The sequence below is a fragment of the Lactuca serriola genome, chromosome 5 (assembly GCF_051521515.1).
Source record: "Lactuca serriola cultivar US96UC23 chromosome 5, Lser_US96UC23_V15, whole genome shotgun sequence".
Taxonomy (NCBI): domain Eukaryota; kingdom Viridiplantae; phylum Streptophyta; class Magnoliopsida; order Asterales; family Asteraceae; genus Lactuca; species Lactuca serriola.
Genome location: NC_136412.1, coordinates 264,682,508 through 264,702,542, shown reverse-complemented (window position 1 = coordinate 264,702,542; position 20,035 = coordinate 264,682,508). Strand labels below are relative to the sequence as shown.

The 20,035-nt window shown below is 37.2% G+C and overlaps 3 non-coding genes across 3 annotated transcripts; all 3 read right to left on the bottom strand.

The window, feature by feature from the left end:
* Nucleotides 1-11,428: 11,428 nt before the first annotated feature.
* Nucleotides 11,429-11,557, bottom strand: LOC145056211 (small nucleolar RNA snoR86). The gene has a single exon (XR_013685742.1). It is a non-coding gene; the product is annotated as a small nucleolar RNA snoR86 (small nucleolar RNA).
* A 208-nt stretch (nucleotides 11,558-11,765) lies between these two features.
* LOC145056209 (small nucleolar RNA snoR86) lies at nucleotides 11,766-11,894 on the bottom strand. The gene has a single exon (XR_013685740.1). It is a non-coding gene; the product is annotated as a small nucleolar RNA snoR86 (small nucleolar RNA).
* Nucleotides 11,895-12,050: 156 nt separating this feature from the next.
* LOC145056210 (small nucleolar RNA snoR86) lies at nucleotides 12,051-12,179 on the bottom strand. The gene has a single exon (XR_013685741.1). It is a non-coding gene; the product is annotated as a small nucleolar RNA snoR86 (small nucleolar RNA).
* Between the last annotated feature and the right edge of the window lie 7,856 nt (nucleotides 12,180-20,035).

Sequence of the window (20,035 nt, the reverse complement as noted above, 5' to 3'; positions counted from 1 at the left end):
TTTATCGTAGTCTTGTCGGGGCTCTCAAATACTTGATATTTACACGCCTAAACATATCCTTTGATATGCAACAAGTTTATTTATACATGCACGACCGACAGGAGCCTCACTTTGTAGCTCTTAAGCGCATTCTTCTCTATGTTCAAGGTACTCTGGATCATGGATTACAGTTATATGTATCTCCATTTTGCAGTCTCATTGCCTAATCAGATGTGGAGTGGGCAGGCTGTCCTTCTACTCGGCGCTTCACATTTGGTTATTGTGTTTTTCTTGGTCAGAATCTCCTCTCTTGGTCATCCAAATGCCAGACCACCATCTCTTGATCCAGTGTTGAGGCCAAATATCGTGGTGTTGCTAATGTTGTTGTAGAGACGTGTTGGTTGTGCAATCTACTACTAGAGTTACTGTTTCCTCTTCTTACTGCCACCCTGGTCTATTGTGAAAACCTAAGTGATGTCTATTTTTCTACTAATCCCATTCAGTATCAACACACTAAGCACATAGAGAGTGTGTTTTTGTGTATTAAAGAAGAAGAAGGTCATGGTGAAGTTTGGAAGCTATAAGAAAGCTTGGATCTCGAAGTCTTGCATTATTCTCTATCTCTATAAGGTATAAAGTTTATACCCGATTAACTTGATAGATCTTTGTTTATATGATGATATTATGAGCTTTTGTCCTTAAAACTATGATTTTTTGTGCATGGCATGCTATAGAACATATGGGTTTTCATTTTAGACGTGTTACCATGTATAGTCATAAAAATGTGATATTGGCCTCTTGGATTCCCTCATGCAAGTGATTAAGAGCTTTAGTGGTTAAGAATACTTAGGGTTTTGTTGTTGGGTTGATGTAGACCTGTAGAACCATAAAGTTGGAAACTTTATGTTTTGGTGTGTCATTTGGGACTAAATCTGAGACTTGGACAAAGTGGCTTAAGGAAATAAGTCCTTATAAGATGGATTATTAAGACATTGCGTACACTAGGCGTACCAGGACGTATGTTGAGCGTACGCTGCATGAGACCGACTTTGATTTGTAAGTACGTGGGGCGTACGTGATAAGTGCGTTGAGCGTACTCAGTCTGAGTTGACCAGTTTAACCGTTGACTGTTGAATTTTTTACTAGGTTTGACTTTGGGACTTTTGGAGTATTTTGGATTAACCGTATGTAATCGGGTCCCGGTTTATTGTTTAGGCGAGCGGTAGAGCCGATGTGTGTAGCAGAGATCTATGCAGTTATCCTTTTGATTGTGAGGTGAGTTCTCTCACTATGCTAATGGGCCTAAGGCACCAAGGCCGACACATTGAGCTTGTATGTCCTAGGATGTAGGATTTATATGATAGTTATATGTGTGATTTTTCTGTGTATAGGTCAACATATGGATGGTTGGGTTGAGGCCACGTGCCAACAAACCCGACATGGTTGGGTTGAGACTAGAGGTCAACAAACCCGATATGGTAAGTATGAGGTCATGTGCCAACAAACCTGTATTGTTGGGTTGAGGCCACATGCCAACAAATCCTAGACGGTTGGGTTGAGGTTTTACTGCTCTATGTTATAAACCAAAAAACCTGATATGATTCGGGTGAGGTCAAGGACCTACAAACCATGTATGCATGCTTATATTGTATTTGTATTTGTTTGTCGTGTCGGGTATTTTGGGTAGCTCATTAAGCTTTAGCTTACAGTTTGGATTTAATGTTTTAGGTACTTCTGATAAGCGAAGGTATGGTTGTACACATCATCCTGCAATTTATGTTGGTTGATAACCTGATTCGATACTTCGACTTCTTATGATTTGTAAACATTGTTTTGGTAACTTATGAATTTATGGAATTGTGTTTTAAAAATGAAAATTTTACTCTGATTATTGGGACGTTACAAGTTGGTATCAGAGCATTGGTTAAGTGAACTGGGGTAGCATTCGGGTGATTCTAGACTCAAACTAAGGATCTGCAAAAAGATTTTCAAAATAACCCACAAGGAGGATGCGATGTATACAATCGGCCAGAGCTTAAGGAAAGTTTCCCAAAATACCCATGCATGTTATGTATAAGCCCATAATTATAATTGTATTGGATTAGGTGTCTAAGCCCATAATTATAATTGGTATATACTTAAATTGATAGTAACACAATCCTTTTGGGTTGCTCTCAAAACTAGCAACTAGACATGATGACTTTTAGAGAAAGAGATTGAATTTATTATTTGATTAAAAAATTTAAATAAATGATTTATTAATGTATTATGAAAATAATATATTAATTATAAATCATATTATTTAATTAATATTTAATCAGAAATTAAATGGATTTAATTTCGGGATTAAAGGAATTAATAAAAAGTGCATGGACTGAACTGTAATTGTTCAATAGTTGAGCAAAAGGCAATCTAGAACCATCCATAAGGTGGGGGCCGTTTCTTAGAGCCTAAGGGTTTCTAGAATAATCCCTAGTGGATAATCAGGAAAGTAGTTACCCGGTTTAAGATAATCTTGGATTTAGGCTTATCTAGGTTTTCCTAACTACACTATAAATAGGGCATAGCCCTATGATTTTCGGCCAACTGTTTCTTTGGAAGACTTAGCCGAAATTTCTAGTCTCTTTCCTCTTTCTCAATCTTCTTTCATTGCTAGTGTTGGGTGTGAACCATTAGAGGCGTGACATTTGTGACGCTTGCTCTCAAAGCTTCAACAACACAAGGATTTCGATAGCTATTCCTATATAGTGATCAAGGTATGATTATTCTAACCCTAAGTTGTGAATTTCGAAATCATAGTAGCATGTTAGGGTTTTATGTTTTTTTGTTCAAGTTGTATGTTCAATTAGAGAAATTGTTTCGCTATAGAAAGATTTAAGGGAGAGGGCATTCATACTTCATTTCAAATCTAAAAGTTTAGATTGAAGGGTTTAATAGAAATTATTCTTGGACATACATGAATATCTTGTTGAAATGATTCAACATAGGAAATTCAATATATGGAAATATTGTAGCAAGATAACTGAACAAATATCAGATCTTTATGTAAGACATTATGAATCGAATATCATGTGCTTCAGAGATAGGTTTGATTACATATGTTGTAAAATTCACTTGTTCTGATTTTTCCAAATGCTTAGGACATTGAGAGGGAAAAGGACTAGAAGTGGATGTGACTAAAGTTTTTGAACAACTGTCAAGGACATTCTGAGGTTATACCAACGGATTGGTTGCTTGTGGACAGACGGAATTATAATATTAATTTGGACGGATCATATTGACATAATTTTGAGTGGAGGTGACTCTTGTTCAGAATTGATGGACATATAGGAATATGGAAATGTTTCCAAGGATGGAATTGTTTATTAAAATCTACATGTGAGTAAGAAACATTAATACAAGGAAGGGATGCAAGGAGTGTACCTTGAATTTGAAACTTCATTACCATGGAATTGTTTTTAGTAACAAAAGGTCCAATGGAACATTTTGTAATATCGTTGGCAAAGTCTATGTGACTTTGAAGCCTCGACATCACAATAGGATATTGCAAGTAAGGTTGAATTCTAACACATTTAGTAGTAATAAGAATTTGGAATTATGAAATGAGCATCATTGGAATAGTGTCTAGTCGATCTGTTCGCAAAGAAAGGACCATAGAGAAACATGGTATGCATGTTTATAGCATGGCATGACTAATGTTTAATTCAAGTGTTTAGTTGATTACTCGAAACATTATACAATAAATAAAGTCTAATTAATATGGTGATTAAATAATACTCCCTCCGTCCCAATATTATTGTCCACAGACAAAAAACACACAGATTAAGAAAAACATTAATTACCACTAACATTATATAATAAAAATATTGTTTTGTCCTTACTTTGCATTTAATGTTCCATTAAATGCTTAGTTGGTTAAGTAATAATGAGAGGGTATTTTGGTAAAAAATTTATTTATTTTTAGAAATGAACTATTATTTTGGGACAAACCAAAAAGGAAAGATGGACTATAATTTTGGGACAGAGGGAGTAAGAGTTTTATTTATATACAACAGTTTTGAGACCATAGTTAATTAAGTTATTATTGTGTTTCACTTTGCATATTTTACTTCCCAAATAATTGGACTATTCAAAACTCCACAGTCGATCGTACTTATGGAAGCAAGTAGCGAATTAAAACTGTCATGAATTGAATTGTAGATTGTTTATGGGGATTAGACATAACAATGGTTTTGCCACAATGTTCGTGAGTACTTGGAAAATGGGGATTTTATGTATTGGATAAACTCACGCTCAGAGAATTACTTCATGGATTTTATCACGAGTAATTTTTAGACGATAATATCTTATATTCTTGAAACGGAGATATATGAGTTGTTGTTTACAAGTCAGTTGTGCATTGATAATACGTAATTGCATCAGTAACTTGATGTTATAAAACGTATTGTTTTGCGTGATTTGATGAGTAAATAGTGCAAGCATATAAGTCGAAGTTTATCCGTTCCTTTTTTCATAATGGGAAAAACGATATCTATGGGCTCCTTGATGATTTGATGATGACATCTAAAGTGCTTGGCCAAGCTTGGACTGAATTGATGTATACAATTTGTAGTCTGATTTCAGTCGTTATAAATCAGAAATCAGGAAACAAAACTTGGACAATGAGATTGATTATAATCCATGTCTCATGTCCATACTATATCTTGTAGAACGAAGTATTTGATCACTTTCGATAGGTTTTGAGCATAACAGACAATCCTATGTGTGTATGCAACCCTAAATAAATTGATCTATGTTTTCTCTATGTTGACGTATCCTACCGGGAATCCATCAAAGATAACGAAATCATTAGGCCAACAGACGAATTGGCCAAGGAGCAACGCGTGACTAACGTTGGGCCTTCGCCCTCGCCTTCGATACCCCGTATTTGTTCCATGGTGCCCAAGCACCAAGGATAACGTTAAAGACAAAACAATACTAAGAGCTCCCCAGAGCGGCAGGTGTAGTGCTCTGGACGCCGTTTATGGCAGAGTCTGCACCAATAGCGAACAACCACCCATGGAACAAGATCCTCCATTCAAAATCTGTCAGCCCCTGCCAAACCTGAAAAGTAGAAGATACTGTCGGGGATCTGTTCCCCCTATCCACAGGTATAAAAGTCACCCTTCTCCTCCAAGAGAATGGGCCAGGATCTTCCATCCTTTAACGCTCTCTTTACACTTTTAACCATCTCTCCATCAGACCCTTACTGACTTGATCTTCGGAGCCTCGTTCTGGGACAACCTCGTGGATGACTACTTACAGTCTTGTTTTCTTTGTTGTGATTCTCAGACTCTTCATTTCCACCCCTTGGCAAGAAGGATTTAAGTCGATGACATATCACAACAGTTGGCGCTATCCGGGCTTGCACTCAGTCTTGCAAAACCCATTCAACAACACCAGGTGCTGGAAATGACAGACAAAGGACTGCAGCGGCAAGAAGGTGACACCACTAGCCCGGTCTGACCAATGCAGTCCCTCAACGAAAGCAGCCTGTCGACACTGGAAGGACATCTGCTAGCACAAACACTGAAAACGCCACCACTCGGCTCTGCGATGGAGTTCATCGCTAGTTTATGGCGACCGACACCCGACGCAACGGCACAACCAGCCACGACGACCCAAAGGACACCAACCACACAACCACAACCAACAAATCACCAGCAGCCATCCACGCGGCAGGTAGAGACCAACACCTGGTGCTCAAGCACCATCACATCCGCTATACAACCAATGCCTGCAGGTCACCTGTCTTCCCCGATGACCGACATGTCACGCGTCCCGCTATTCGCACAACAACCAACATTTAACCCATACTCCCACTACTACCAAGGCATGTACCCCCCAACACAGCCGCAAAACAACAACAGTCAAGGCAAACCGGTGCAGGGAATACACTCACACACCATGGGACCAACGGAGTCGAGCTCACAGTCAAATCAGCTGGTGCATGCATACCCCACACAGGCAGTGTATGTGCCAAAAACGTCGAGGTACAACCACGGGTACCACTACGAATATGGTTAAGGATAAACCATCCCCTATCACATGCAACACACAATGGCCAGTGGAACATCTGCATATCCACACATGTACGACTCAGTACCAAGCATTAGCTCGACATTTTCCCAGGAGCTCCTGCAATACGAAATACCACATTCCGCGCATGATCCCAAATATCCCGAAATACAATGGCACAACAGATCCAGACAAACACATAGACACTTAGGAATGGATGATTACATCGCTCTGGATGAACAAGAGGTTCACCTGCACCTAGTTCCCAGTCACACTGTCAGGAAACACCAGCAAGCGGTTTTAGGCGTTACGACCGTGAAGCATCTCCAGGTTCGAACAATTCAGACATCTATTCCTCCGGAATTTCATGCAGTTGAGAAAAGTTAAAGGATATGCCAAATCGATCATGGCATGCAAGCAAAAGGAGGGAGAGTCCATCCGAGAATATTATGATCGGTTCACCCTAGCAACTTCAAGCGTCCCAGGCCACGAAGAATTCTTAGTCACAGGCGCCTTCGCCTAAAAAATGCAAGGCAGAGTACCTAAAACTAGAGACGAGCTTAAATAAAGGGTCGAGAAATATCTTCGACAAATCGAAGGAGAAGAACTCAAACAAGCAAATTTAAAGGTTGTAGCGAACGCCTACCTCAAACAAGAATCAACCTACTCCTACTCCCATCCAACCATAAAGAGCGCAATGATGGAAACCACAAAAAACAGAGCAGACATTCGAGACATTCCTCCCGCAGATTCCACCCCTTCGTCAAAGATGATCCGAGGAGCCACAGGTCGGAAGTACACACCGTAGAAAAAAAAACCCTACAGTGGACAAAGAAGGAAAAAAGCAAATACTACGAATACCACAAAAGCAAAATACACGACATCGGAGAATGCGCGATACTCAAAAGAGAAGTAGCGGACAAGCAATTGAAAGGAGACCTAACATAAATAGCAAGGACCCTACGGTCAATGTTCGAAGCTGACCAGAAAGATGGGAGACCCGCAATGAAGCAAGCAAACAATCAATCAAAAAAGGAGATTTTGAAAATAACGAGACCCAATACTATTTCCAACATAATGTAAGTGGAAGATAACAGCTACATCATTAGCACTTGCGTTATCTACAGTGATAGAAGATAACTTCTCTTTAATACCCCAATAAAGAATACAAGATTCTATTTCTTTCCCGATTTCCTTTCCTTTATGACTATCGATATTACGGAAATTCAAAATTCTTTTATATAATTTCCAATTATCATCAATAAAATGAGCAGTTAAACACATATACCTTAAATTTTGCACAGAAGTCCAACAGTCGGTAGTAAGAGCAATCCTAAAATTCAAACTTTTCAAGGTATTTCTCAATAGCTCTGTATCACTAAGAAACACTTTACTAACATCTCTAGTAACTATGAAATGTGACGGGATACAAAACTGTGGATCAACAACACTACAAAAATATCTAAACTCGTCACGTTCAACGTATGAAAATGGTTGCTCATCAATGACAATCATTTTTGCTAAAGTGAGCCTAATTGTATTTTGGTTATATTCCCAATTAGAAACGGTAGCGGCATCACTTTGACTTGTTCTAAAAGTGCTAATTTTATTTTTCTTTTTATCAAGATTATCAGGATTTTGTAAACATACAACATTATGTTTACCCAAAGATGATGTATCATTCTTTGTAGTGACTGTAAAGAGTCTGGAACAATGTTTGCATTGGGACTTTACAATCTTGCATGTCTTTGGATCTCTAACATCTATGTAATTGCGCCAAGAATTTGATGTCCTTTTGTCCCTAACCACCGACATTTTGTTTTGGTCAACAACCTCACTTTCACCATCCAAGTCTATGTCAAATTACTATTTTCCATTATTTAACCTATAATTTTAGAAAAATAAATCAATAACAGGTTAGTTAACAGTTAACAAATGAAAACTACATTCACATAGATATAATAGTTAACATGCATCTAAGAGTTAACAGTTAACAAATGATATTAACATACATCTAAGATATAATTTCAAAAAAAAAAACAATAACCAAGTAATGTTAAAATACATCTAATATTTAACAGTTAACAAATGAATGGAAGTAACAGATGCTTAACAGTTAATACGTTTTGGTATTGTTAACATTTAAGACTTCACAATTAACTGGTTCTTGATATGAGAAAATCGAAATTAAAATTGGGGAAAATCGAAATTGAATACCAAGGAATCTCATTTAACAATTAACAAGTTCTTATAACACTTAACAATTTACATACGGGTGCATAAATAAGGAAAATTTATATATTAACAGTTAACAGATGCAATTAAATATCGAAGTAAGAGTCTAACATATGCAATAATTGAATAGAAGTAACTCATGCAATCATCGACATAAAAATCTAACATATGCAAAGCAATGGAACTAACCTTGAACAGGAAGATGCAATTGAGCCTATTGAGCAAGAAGATGCGATGGAAGAATAAGAACCGACCGAGATAGGATGTTGCAAACTCGATTACTCAACAAGAATCACAAGAGGGTTACGTGAAGTCAACGTGATCATTCGATATTTTGATTAGCGAAGAACGAGAACGAGAGTAGAGAGTAGAGACTAAGAGAAGAACCATAGTGAAGAGTTGTAAAAGTGTCGATGCTTTTTTATAATGAATTTAAGAAAAAACCCTACGAAGTCTTACATCTTTGACCTAAAAGTAAATAAACTTATTATTTTTTAAATACAAAATCATTAATATATATATATATATATATATATATATATATATATATATATATTTATATATATATATATATATATATATATATATATATATATATATATATATATATATATATTTGCTTTAGAAAAGGCAGGTATCCGCCGGTACCAGTTTCGGGCAACCGGCGGTTTTGGGTAGCCGGTATTGGAACCGAAACCGGCAGTTATCCAGCGGGTAGCGGTTTTAAAAAGTGAGAATTGGAACCGTAACCGCTTTAGGCGGTTCTGACACTTTGGGAATCAAAATCGGAACCATAACCGCTTACGGCAGTTCTGGTTCCAAAACCGACAGTTCTGGTTCCGAAAACAGGTACCCGCTTTTTCTGTTCATCCCTACTATAAACACTAGGAAAAATGACATAAAAACCATTATGTTTGCAAGTTTTTGTCGATTTTATACTTTTGCAGGTTTTAGGTTCATTAAAACCGAATGTTTGTACCTTTTTATTTCAATTTTACCCTCGGATCAATTAAATTATTTACATGTGGACTAAATATTCATTTTACCCTTTTTTGGTTCATAAAAGCCTTTAAATTTGTTTTTTATTTCATTGCAACCCTTAGGTTTTGCAAGAAAATCAATTTTACTGGATAAATTTACAAAAAAAGCAAGTTTATAAAAAAAAATTCTATAAATTTGAGGTTATAATTGACGTAAAATACAACTTTTAGTAAATCCTATAAAAACTTACAAATGTAAGGATGTATGAGGCATTTACTGTCCATTTTTATCATTTTTTAGTCACAACAAGACAGCAATCATATACTAATATGGTTTTAACACGAAAGACCTAGGGATGTCAATTACTTTTGTGGGACCTTGTTTCTGTAGGAATCGACTCCAGAAAATGGTATAACTTTTTCAAAATTACGAGAGCAAGAGTGAGATTAAACCTTGTTTTATTTTCGAGACCTAAGGCATGAGTAGGAATTTTCATTTCGTACTACCGCAGGGCCCCCGTTACCACCACACAAATAGATAATATATACAGCCAAACATGTCGGGTCCAATCAACCATTGGGTTAGAATACCTAGGACCCAATCAACCGTTAAGTCCATTCATCTTCAGGATGGAATACCCCAGGTAAAAATGTCAATATATCACAGATCCAATCAGCCATCGGGTTAAAATACCAAAGTTTTGTTGCCATACCACACTGTTTCTCTCGAGCCTCGGTGCCCACACCTTACAGCAAGCTTGCACCAGATACCTTGGCCTATACCAAAAAACAGGACCTCCTCAACCCAAACCAAACAAGGTTTTTAACTTTTAGTTTTTTAAAAACTAGATTTTAACCTTTTAAGTTACAAAAAATATTTTTTTAGCAAAATGGAGGGGATGTAGGTACAAGGGGGCTGGCGCAGTAATTTATTTATTTCGGGCAGCTATTTTAGCTCTCATCTAGTCCCAATGAATGCAAGTAACACTGTGCCCGGCATATGGAATAACATTGCGGGCATTAGAAAAGATTTGGTAAAGAAGTATATTCCAGTTGAACAGGTCCTAACAAAAAAGCAAGACCCAATTAGAAACTACTAGCACTGCAGTCTCACCTCAGATGGATCTTTCATTGTCAAGGCTCTAAGGAAACTTTGGGATTTCAGTCCGCCGATTGCTAATGGTAAGTTTACTTGGCTAAAAGAAGTTCCAATTAAGGTGATTTGCTTTACTTGGCGAGCAAGAATGAGTAAAATCCTTCAGCCTTTGAAACTAATTTGCAGCCACTGTGGGACCATGTAGGAAAGTGCCGATCATGCATTAGTTAGATGTGAGTATGCCCGTTTGGTATTAGATTGCATTTTGAGATGGTGCAGGTTTCCAATATCTAATTTCCGAACGGTATAGGGCATCTTAGATTATGCCAACAACTAGTTTGACTACCCTAAAAAAAATTGATTCTTGAAATATATTATGTGTCACTTTGGTGTGACATATATTATGTGTCACTTTGATGCATATGGAAAGCCCAAAATGACAGAAACTTCAACATAACTTACATGAAGCAGCAGCCTCCCTCCACCTGTGTGATATCATCCAATCTACTACATTTCTTTAATGTCCCTTTTTTTTGTTTGTAATATTTTTTTTCTTTTGTTTGTAAACATTTATTGCTTTTCTAGTCACTTGCTGGAAGTTGCTTCGTTGAAAGCTTAGAAAGACTATTTCCAACAAAATTGGTTTCCAACGTTTCTTTGTTGATCACTCTTCTTTCTATGAGCCAGTATGATAACTGAAACGTTGCAGCCATACCACTAATAGTTATTTAAGAAGATGATGGCAGCACAAGAGATCTCGCCGTGGTAAGCTGCGTCAGTGCCAGTACACATCAGAGTACTAGAAGCAATATTTTTTATTTTAATGATTTACGTGAGCATTTCGAAATCTTTCACTTGAGCACCAATTAAAACTTTCACTGCCTTTTTATTTTAACTACAAGGTCACAACTTCCCAATCAGCGCAAATCAAACTTTCATTTTCTTTAGATATTCTTGACAGTAGATTAACTATAAATCTATCAATTTCAATATTGCTTAATCAAGAAGCTTCTGCGAAGGATCCTTAACCTCAAAGGATTCAAATTATCGGCAAAAAACGAGAGCACAAAAACCTAAAAGAGATGTTGCGATTTGTTCGAGGCCATATTCAAAACTGAAAGACTTTGATAGGCACGGAGAATCGCTAGATTTTTTTGATGTTGCCAACCTTCAATGCAAGTTTCGTCACATTTCATAGGCGTCCTTGCTCTGCAAATTGGCTTTTTCTGCTCTAATGAATTATATTCTGCTCTAATGATGTAAATGCCTTTAGTAACTCGACACAAGTTGAAATTTTGACCATAGCCACGAAGAACATAGAGCTAATACACTGAGGATATCCTATTGTGATTAAAAAGTCGAAAAAGATCACATAAGAAAAAGAAATTTTTGAACAAAAACACGAAAAGGGAAGAAAAAATGTAGCGATTTGTTCGAGGCCGTATTCAAAATCAAGAGATTTGATAGGCACGGAGAATCGCAGAAATTATTTTGATTTTGCCAACCTTCAATGCAAGTTTCGTCACATTTCATAGGCGTCCTTGCTCTGCAAATTGGCTTTTTATGGTCTAATGAAGTAAATTCCCTGAGTAGCTCGACAGACGTTTAAAATTTGATCATATCGACGAAAAATATAGAACTAATACACAAAGGATAATCTATGGTGATTATAAGTCGAAAAAGATCGCATGATGGAAGAAAAAAATGTAGCGATTTGTTCGAGGCCGTATTCAAAATCAAGAGATTCGATAGGCACGGAGAATCGCAGAAATTGTTTTGATTTTGCCAACCTTCAATGCAAGTTTCGTCACATTTCATAGGCGCCCTTGCTCTGCAAATTGGCTTATTTCCATTTCTCTTCTTTCAAAGAAATCAATAACAGATAAACACATAAAAGATATTAACAAAAACAAACAGAAAATTATCTCTAAGTTGTCTAATATGAATCTATATTCCTTGAAAACCTATCGAGATCGTTTATTGGTTTCTAGTAGCCGAAAAGGAGACGATGAAGACGATGATTTATCACTTATTCAAGGTGAGCATATATAGGGCTGATAACCCTAGCCCTAATTTTGACTGCATGTTAAAATGCCAATGGCCCAAATATCAAGGGCCCAATTTTAAGATATGGATGCTTAACAAAGTCTAGTGTTAGAAAATATATGATCGGTGTAAGCACTCTTAATACGCAACTAGTTAATTTTTATTAGCAGATTAAACACATCTTAAATTGATAAAGTTTTTAGTCAAATAGTCAGCATAGATTTACCTTGTAACAAACAACAAATTCAAATATGTTCAATGGATGGTATCAGAGTTAACCTTATAGTTCTACATCAATTTTTTTGTAACAAACAACAAATTCAAATATGTTCAATGCATGGTATCAGAGCTAACCTTATAATTCTACATCAATTTTTTATCTATCATCTGCTAATAATTTTCACTCATTCTACAAAAATATCAATAGAAATTGAGTTAAAGTTATTTATCTTATATTTAAAAAAATCATTCATTTTTTAAATTACCATCCGGACCTGGATAAAGGGATCTAACTTGGTAATGTTGTTCCCTTATAAATAACATTTTGAACTCACTTGTTTCGGAATTTATATCAATCCAACTAAAAGAATATCTTCTTCTAACAATAAAAAGATTCATTTTTTATATGTAAGTTTTTATTAATTTTATAATTATATGTCTTTTAATTTATATTATATGTTAAAAAATAGATAATTTCGTTTGTATCAATTATATACTAGTATGTATTATTTGTTTTCCTTCGAATTTTAGTGGGTTTTAAGTTATTGTAAGATTACACGTAGTTAGATGTATGCACTAGACCAACAAATCCAAGAAAATATCCAAATTCTAACAAATCTATAACGACTCTGGAATACCAAGATCATGTCTATAATATATATATATATATATATATATATATATATATATATATATATATATATATATATATATATATATATAACACATCTGGAATGCATAGAAACGATCTGGAATCTTGATTTGAAAATTTATTCCGGAATGTACATCGAAACTTATAAATGTTGATCCGAAATTGTGTTCCAGAATGTCCTCCGGAACATGCAACAAATGCCTAATTAATGAGTCTTTTTATTGTAGTATGATGAAACATATGAAGCGGTTGTAACTACAACCTACAGGTCTGAACTCGGAATATAAATCATGGTCGTTTACGATACATACCACTTTGTGCTGCCATGTTTGGGCATCCGGTTTTGGTGCTTATGATAACATGTCGATGGGTATCGAATGTCACCCTTTACTCTGTCATTATCTTATATGAAAAGAATATACTACTTATCCTCAAATTACTTTGTCACCTTTTACTCTGTTTTGGTTTGGATGGTCCGCTTGCTCTGACCGTCGGTTTGTGGATGATAAACAATATTGAAATGTAACATCGTGCCCAATTCCTTGTGGAACTTCTGCCATAATCGGAAAGTGAACCGAACATCTCGGTCTGAAACAATGGAGACAGGAACCCCATGATGGGCAACGATCTCCCGAACATACACATCAGCCAACTTTTTGGCCGAAGAGCTCTCCCGGATGGTCAAAAAGTGGGCACTCTTGGTTTATCGATCCATGATGACTCGTATAGCATCAAAACCCTTGGCCTTCTTCGACAAATTGGTGATAAAATCCACAGTGATTTGTTCCCACTTCCATATGGGAACCTCCAAAGGCTGCAACTTCTCATGCGACCTCTGATGCTCGGCCCTGACCATCCTACAGGTCAAGCACCTCTCGACATAACAGACTATCTCCCTCTTCATATACGACCACCAGTGACTCAATCTCAAAAACCGATACATCTTGGTGGCTCTAGGGTGTATAGAAAAAATAATACTTATGAGCCTCCTCTAGTACCATCTGCCTGATCCCACTAGAAACTAAAACCCAAACCTAATCGCATCGGGTTAACAACGCCCGATTATCAGTGACAAACCTATCGGTCTCGCCCTTGATCCTCTACTGTTTCTAGTTCTCCTTCTAAACTCCCACTGTCCGAGCCTCCCTGATCAAACCCAAAAGTAGGGAATCAATGAATATCCTCATACACATCTCCCCAACCGAAGACCCAGCTGACTTGCGGCTCAATGCATCCTCTACCACATTCGCTTTACCCGGATGATAAAGAATTTCGCAGTCATAATCCTTGACCACGTCCAACCACTTGGGTTGCCTCGTGTTAGGGTCCGGCTAATCAATATGATATCTCAAACTCTTATGATCTGTGTAAATGGTACAATGGACCCTATAAAAATAATGTCTCCAAATCTTGAGGGCAAACACCATTACCCCAGCTCCAGGTCATGAGTATGATATCGCGTCTCATGCAGCTTCAGCTGCCACGACGCATAAGCAATCACTCGTCCTCTCTACATAAGAACCACCCCCAAACTGTTGATAGATGCATAACAGAAAACCACAAAATCCTCGTCTCCCTCTAGAAGGGTCGGGGACTCACATAACCTCTGCGAAGAGTCTCAAATGTCGATTTCTGCACATGTCCCCATCGTAAATCCACTCCCTTCACTGTCAGACGAGTGAGAGGTACAACAATCTTGGAGAAATCATGAATAAGTCTTTGATAGTATCCCGCCGAACTCAAGAGACTCTTAATCTCTGAGGGAGATTTCGGAACCTCCCACTGTATCACAGTCTCGATCTTGGTCAGATCGACCAAAATCGCATTTTGGTTAACGAGGTTCCTTAGTAACTGGACCTCTCGTAACCAAAACTCACACTCCGCGAACTTGGCAAACGGTTGTTCCCGCCTTAATACTCCCAGAAGCTCTCGAAGGTGCTCCATATGCTGCTCTTTGGTCTTGGAATACACCAAGATATCATCAATAAATACAATGACAGATCGGTCGAGCATCGGCCTACACACCCGATTCATCAAATCCATAAAACACAACGGGTGTATTGGTAAGCCAAATGGCATCACCACGAACTCATAATGCCCATAACGAGTCCGAAACGCGGTCTTCTCCATGTCATCCTCTCTCAATCTCAACTGATGATACTCGAACCTCATATCGATCTTGGAGAACCAAGATGCATGTTGCAATTGATCAAAGAGGCCATCAATCCACGGAAGGGGATAATGGTTCTACACCATTAACTTGTTTAACTCCTGGTAATCAATGGACATCCGGTGTGAACCATCCTTTTTCTTGACGAATAGTATTGACGCTCCCCACGACGAACTGCTTGGTATGATGAACTGCTTTCCTAACAACTCCTGAAGCTGAGAGGACAACTCTTGCATCTTGGGTGGTGCCAAGCAGTAAGGCGTCTTGGCAATTAGAGTCAGAACTGACACTAGATTAATCCTGAACTCAACATGCCTCTCATGAGGCACACCGGGTAACTCCTCCGGGAAAACATCGTTAAACTCCTTGACAACTGGTACCTTTGAAACTGAAGTCTACTCCCTTGATGACTAAAACTCACATTAAGCACTTAATTCCTTAAGTCTAAACGTCAAAATCACAAATTTTGCTATGGGGAAACGTCTTAAACGATAAAGCCATCAACTTGATGCCTTTGCATGGCCCAAAGATGCCCAACACTGATTTTTAACATTTTGACTATATAATATGAACATAAACTCTTGTATGGTTAAGCTAAATCCATCAATATGCCATTTTATGAACAATGGACCTCAAAAACATCAAGATATACTATTTTAAGCTTCTAGAATAACTTGTACTCACACGAATCAACCCAAGGGACCAAAATATGCCAAAAACCCTAAGTATCCTATATCTAAACAAGGAATCACCAAGATTGAGATTTTATACCTTCTGGAAGATGATGAAGGTGAATAGATTTTGGATCCTCAAGCTTCAAGCCAACAAATGCTTCTCCAATGGTTTTTTCTTTCTCCAAGATGCACCATAAACACACCAAGACAAATAAGATGCTCAAAACTCTCTAAAAAGAGATTAGGGTTTTATGGGAATTGCTTTGGGACGAAGGAGGTTGATGATAAAAGAGACCTTGAGGTTATAAAGTGCTTAAATAGGGTCCAAACCTAAATTTTAGGGTTTTCCCCCTAACTCGAGTATACTTAGTGTATGCTAGGTATGTCCAACGTACCAGGGGAAAACCCTGTGTCCAAGATTCATCAAGGTACTCCCAATGTAATAGGCCACCATGAAAAATGAATAAAAACTTATAATTTTAAAAATTTTACCTGAAAATCGGGCGTTACATGCACTCACGGTAAATAGTTCCACCTATCGTCCAACAAATTCTTTCAACTCATCTCAATTGTCCCAGAATTCAGATACATGACGTCGTCGTCCACTCTGCCAATTGTGTAGCAAAACAGGAAATGAAGCTATTGACTGTTGGCAAAGGGAAAATCTATTATGTGTCATCTGTGGATCAATTTACGGATATTTTCACTAAACCATTGGGTAAAGATAAAGTCAAATTTCTTCGATCCAAGTTTCAAGTTCATCCCGCTCTTGAGCTTGCTAGGGGGTAATAACAATAATATGACAGTAAATACAAATGTAAAATGTGTAAAGTTGATCTAGTAAATAGTTAATAGTCTAAGTAGTCATAGCCATAGAATAAGAGTAAATACCCCACTTCTAGTTCTTATATTATGTATATAAATATTGTATCTCTCAAATATACACATACAATTCAATTCATTTGCTTATACAAATGAATGTACATTCGACCAACATTTGAAGTAGGGAAAATTGACAAGTTCAAGACCAAGAAAGTTGGGCCATAATAGCCTGATTTTTGCTGAGATATAAGGATACAAGACGTCACAAAGTGGGATTAAGGGTTAGGTCAAAAGCTAACCGGAGATAAGGAGACTATGTATTGTTTATCCAGCTTAAAAGTTTTGGACGATTTTAATATTATTATTATTTTATTAGTGGTTATTTGTACTAATAACTTAATAGTTTGGACGTATTAAAAAAATATTATTATATTGAATGTATTTTTAAAAATAGTAAAAATTATTTTATAATATTTACTATATTATTAAACATACTGCCTCTTTCTTGAAAATTAAGGGGTACAATAGGTATTACCTCATGTACAATAATATTAAGCATAGAAGCACATCGTATACGTATTACACGTTATTAGCTTACCCTAATCTCCTAAACACACAACAGCCGCCATCAAACTGATTCTCATCCGTCTATGTTTATCTCTTCACCCTCACGACGTTAGGTGTGTGTTCTTCTCTGACTCCGACAGCATTACACACAAGCAGCGCACCACCACTTATCTCCACCAAAGATGCAATCGACGCCCTAAAAGTCCACATTTTCCATCACACACAAGTAGCCCTAACCCTATCTCGCCGCCATGATCAACCACAATCAACGATTTGGGGGAACACGTAAATTTGATCTGGGTTTGGAGCTTTTAAATCTTATTCTCGAAGATCTCTCTGTGACAACCTGAAATTTATTCCATCGTTGTAACCCATTTCCGTTAATAAATTATATTTTATTGGAATTTCCGTTAACATTTGGGTTAGACAAATCAATTAATGTTTTTATTTTATTTTATTTTATTTTATCGGTGTCGAAATGAAATAAATAAAAACACGTGAAACACCCTTGAATTCATTTGGAAAAGTTTTAATTTACGAGCATTTAATCGGGTACGACCATAAACTCCGTTTAACGTCGGTATTGGGTGGATCCCCACCTGGCTACAAACTCGAACCCTATATAAGGGTTGAGTGATCACCATTGGAGCTTTTCCCACTCCTTAAGCTCTCTCTCTCTCTCTCTACTCTCTCTACAACTCGGGTTTTGATCGAAAAACACCTCATTCAAGCTCCAAAATAATAAGTAATCCTTCCAAGCTTGTTGTTTAGCTTAGTATCAATGCAAATTCGTGATTAAATCATCCAAATACCTCAAAATCATGTGTTTACGGTTGAGGAACACCCTCAAAACCGTAAACACCCATAAGTGGGTTTTTGAAGCCCCAAAACCCTTCTAGTGCTTAGCCATGACTTAGGGACTTACACAGATGAGCTTAGAACCTCAAAAACATGTCATAAGAGGGGTAAACATGAGTTTATGACCCATGCACATTCATGGACCGTAAACACCTTTTTCATGGTGTTAAATTGCCTTTAAACACCTCCAAAAGCTTGCAAAAGTGTCTAGAACCTTGTATCCCTTCATGTGGTGCACCAAATCATGCAAAAATGAACCACATATGATTTTACGGCCATAAAACCATATGTTTACGACAGTAAACTCATAAAGTGTCCTTCATGAACCGCAAACCCCATCTCCAAGGTCATTCCAAGTCCCGACCACTTCCTAAGCCTTGATTCAACCCCAGAACCTTCCCTTGTGCAATTTAAGGCCATTGACCACCCCACCCATGGGTTTACGGCCGTAAACTCATGGGGGATATGGTATTTGGGCCGTAAACACCCCTAAGGGTTTACTCTTGAAGAGTAAACTCCTTATCGAGGTCATACACTCCTTAGATGTAACCCGTATCACTTCCAACACTTGAGATAAGGTGTTTTCGCGCATCGGAGTGTATTATCTTACTTAATTAGTGGTTCGTTGAATAATTAGATACAATTATGTATCACTTCATGTTACATAGGACCCTCACGTGTGTTCAAGCCCTAAATTGACACCTAGAGTCCTACCCGACACATCCTCGTCTGGTGAGTTCATACCCCTTAATTAACCTTTCAAATGTTTTTAAATGCTTTTATGGGGGATAATACAAGTTGAACCCAACAATTTATAGTATCAATCACATATGATTTGTAGCTTACAATCATAAAGGATTTCTATACTTTTACCCGTTTTGCCATCAAAACTGCTTTCAATGTTATCAAACTCATTTTCATGTTAATTTGTTATAAAAACTATTTTCAAACTCTTTTAAAACTTCTTATGTTTCTAAAATATATCCACACCAATATATTTATATAAGTAAGACTTGAAGGACTTAGGACTGATAGCTTGCCTTATTTCCTGTTCTTGTTTGATTGGGGTCTTAGGGTATATTGTTATTTGTCCAACTGTCGTTGAATTATTAGTTATATATTGTATGTATTTGTGTTGGATATGAATATCTTCACTCAGTTCAATACTTTTGGGTATCCAAGAATGACTGCAACATGCTAGTTAACTATAATAGGTATAGTTAAGGTTTACCACTCCTCACTACTATTACTATGATACTTACCACGGTTAGTACTATTATGAGTCTCTACATGATTAAGTACTATACAATAAGAATACTATATACTATACAAAAGAACACTAAATACATCATACCGAGAAGCACACTATACACTAATACAAGAGAACATACTAAAACAGAATGTGATACGCTATTCCTCTATACGACACTTTACTGCGCCTTCACTGTGTAACCTTAGTCTCCTGGAGGGAGAGCGGGCTCTACGTGTATAGATCTATACAGGGCGGACACTCTCACATCCCGACCGCTAGCTACAGTCCGAGCCGACTAGGCCCAGGGATGATAACATGCTACCACACTACATATGACCTTGAGGGTCATGATACATTCGATCGCCTATCCGCATGGTTACATAAAGATTCACATTCGGAATCCTAAATTAACAAATTCTAAATTAAAG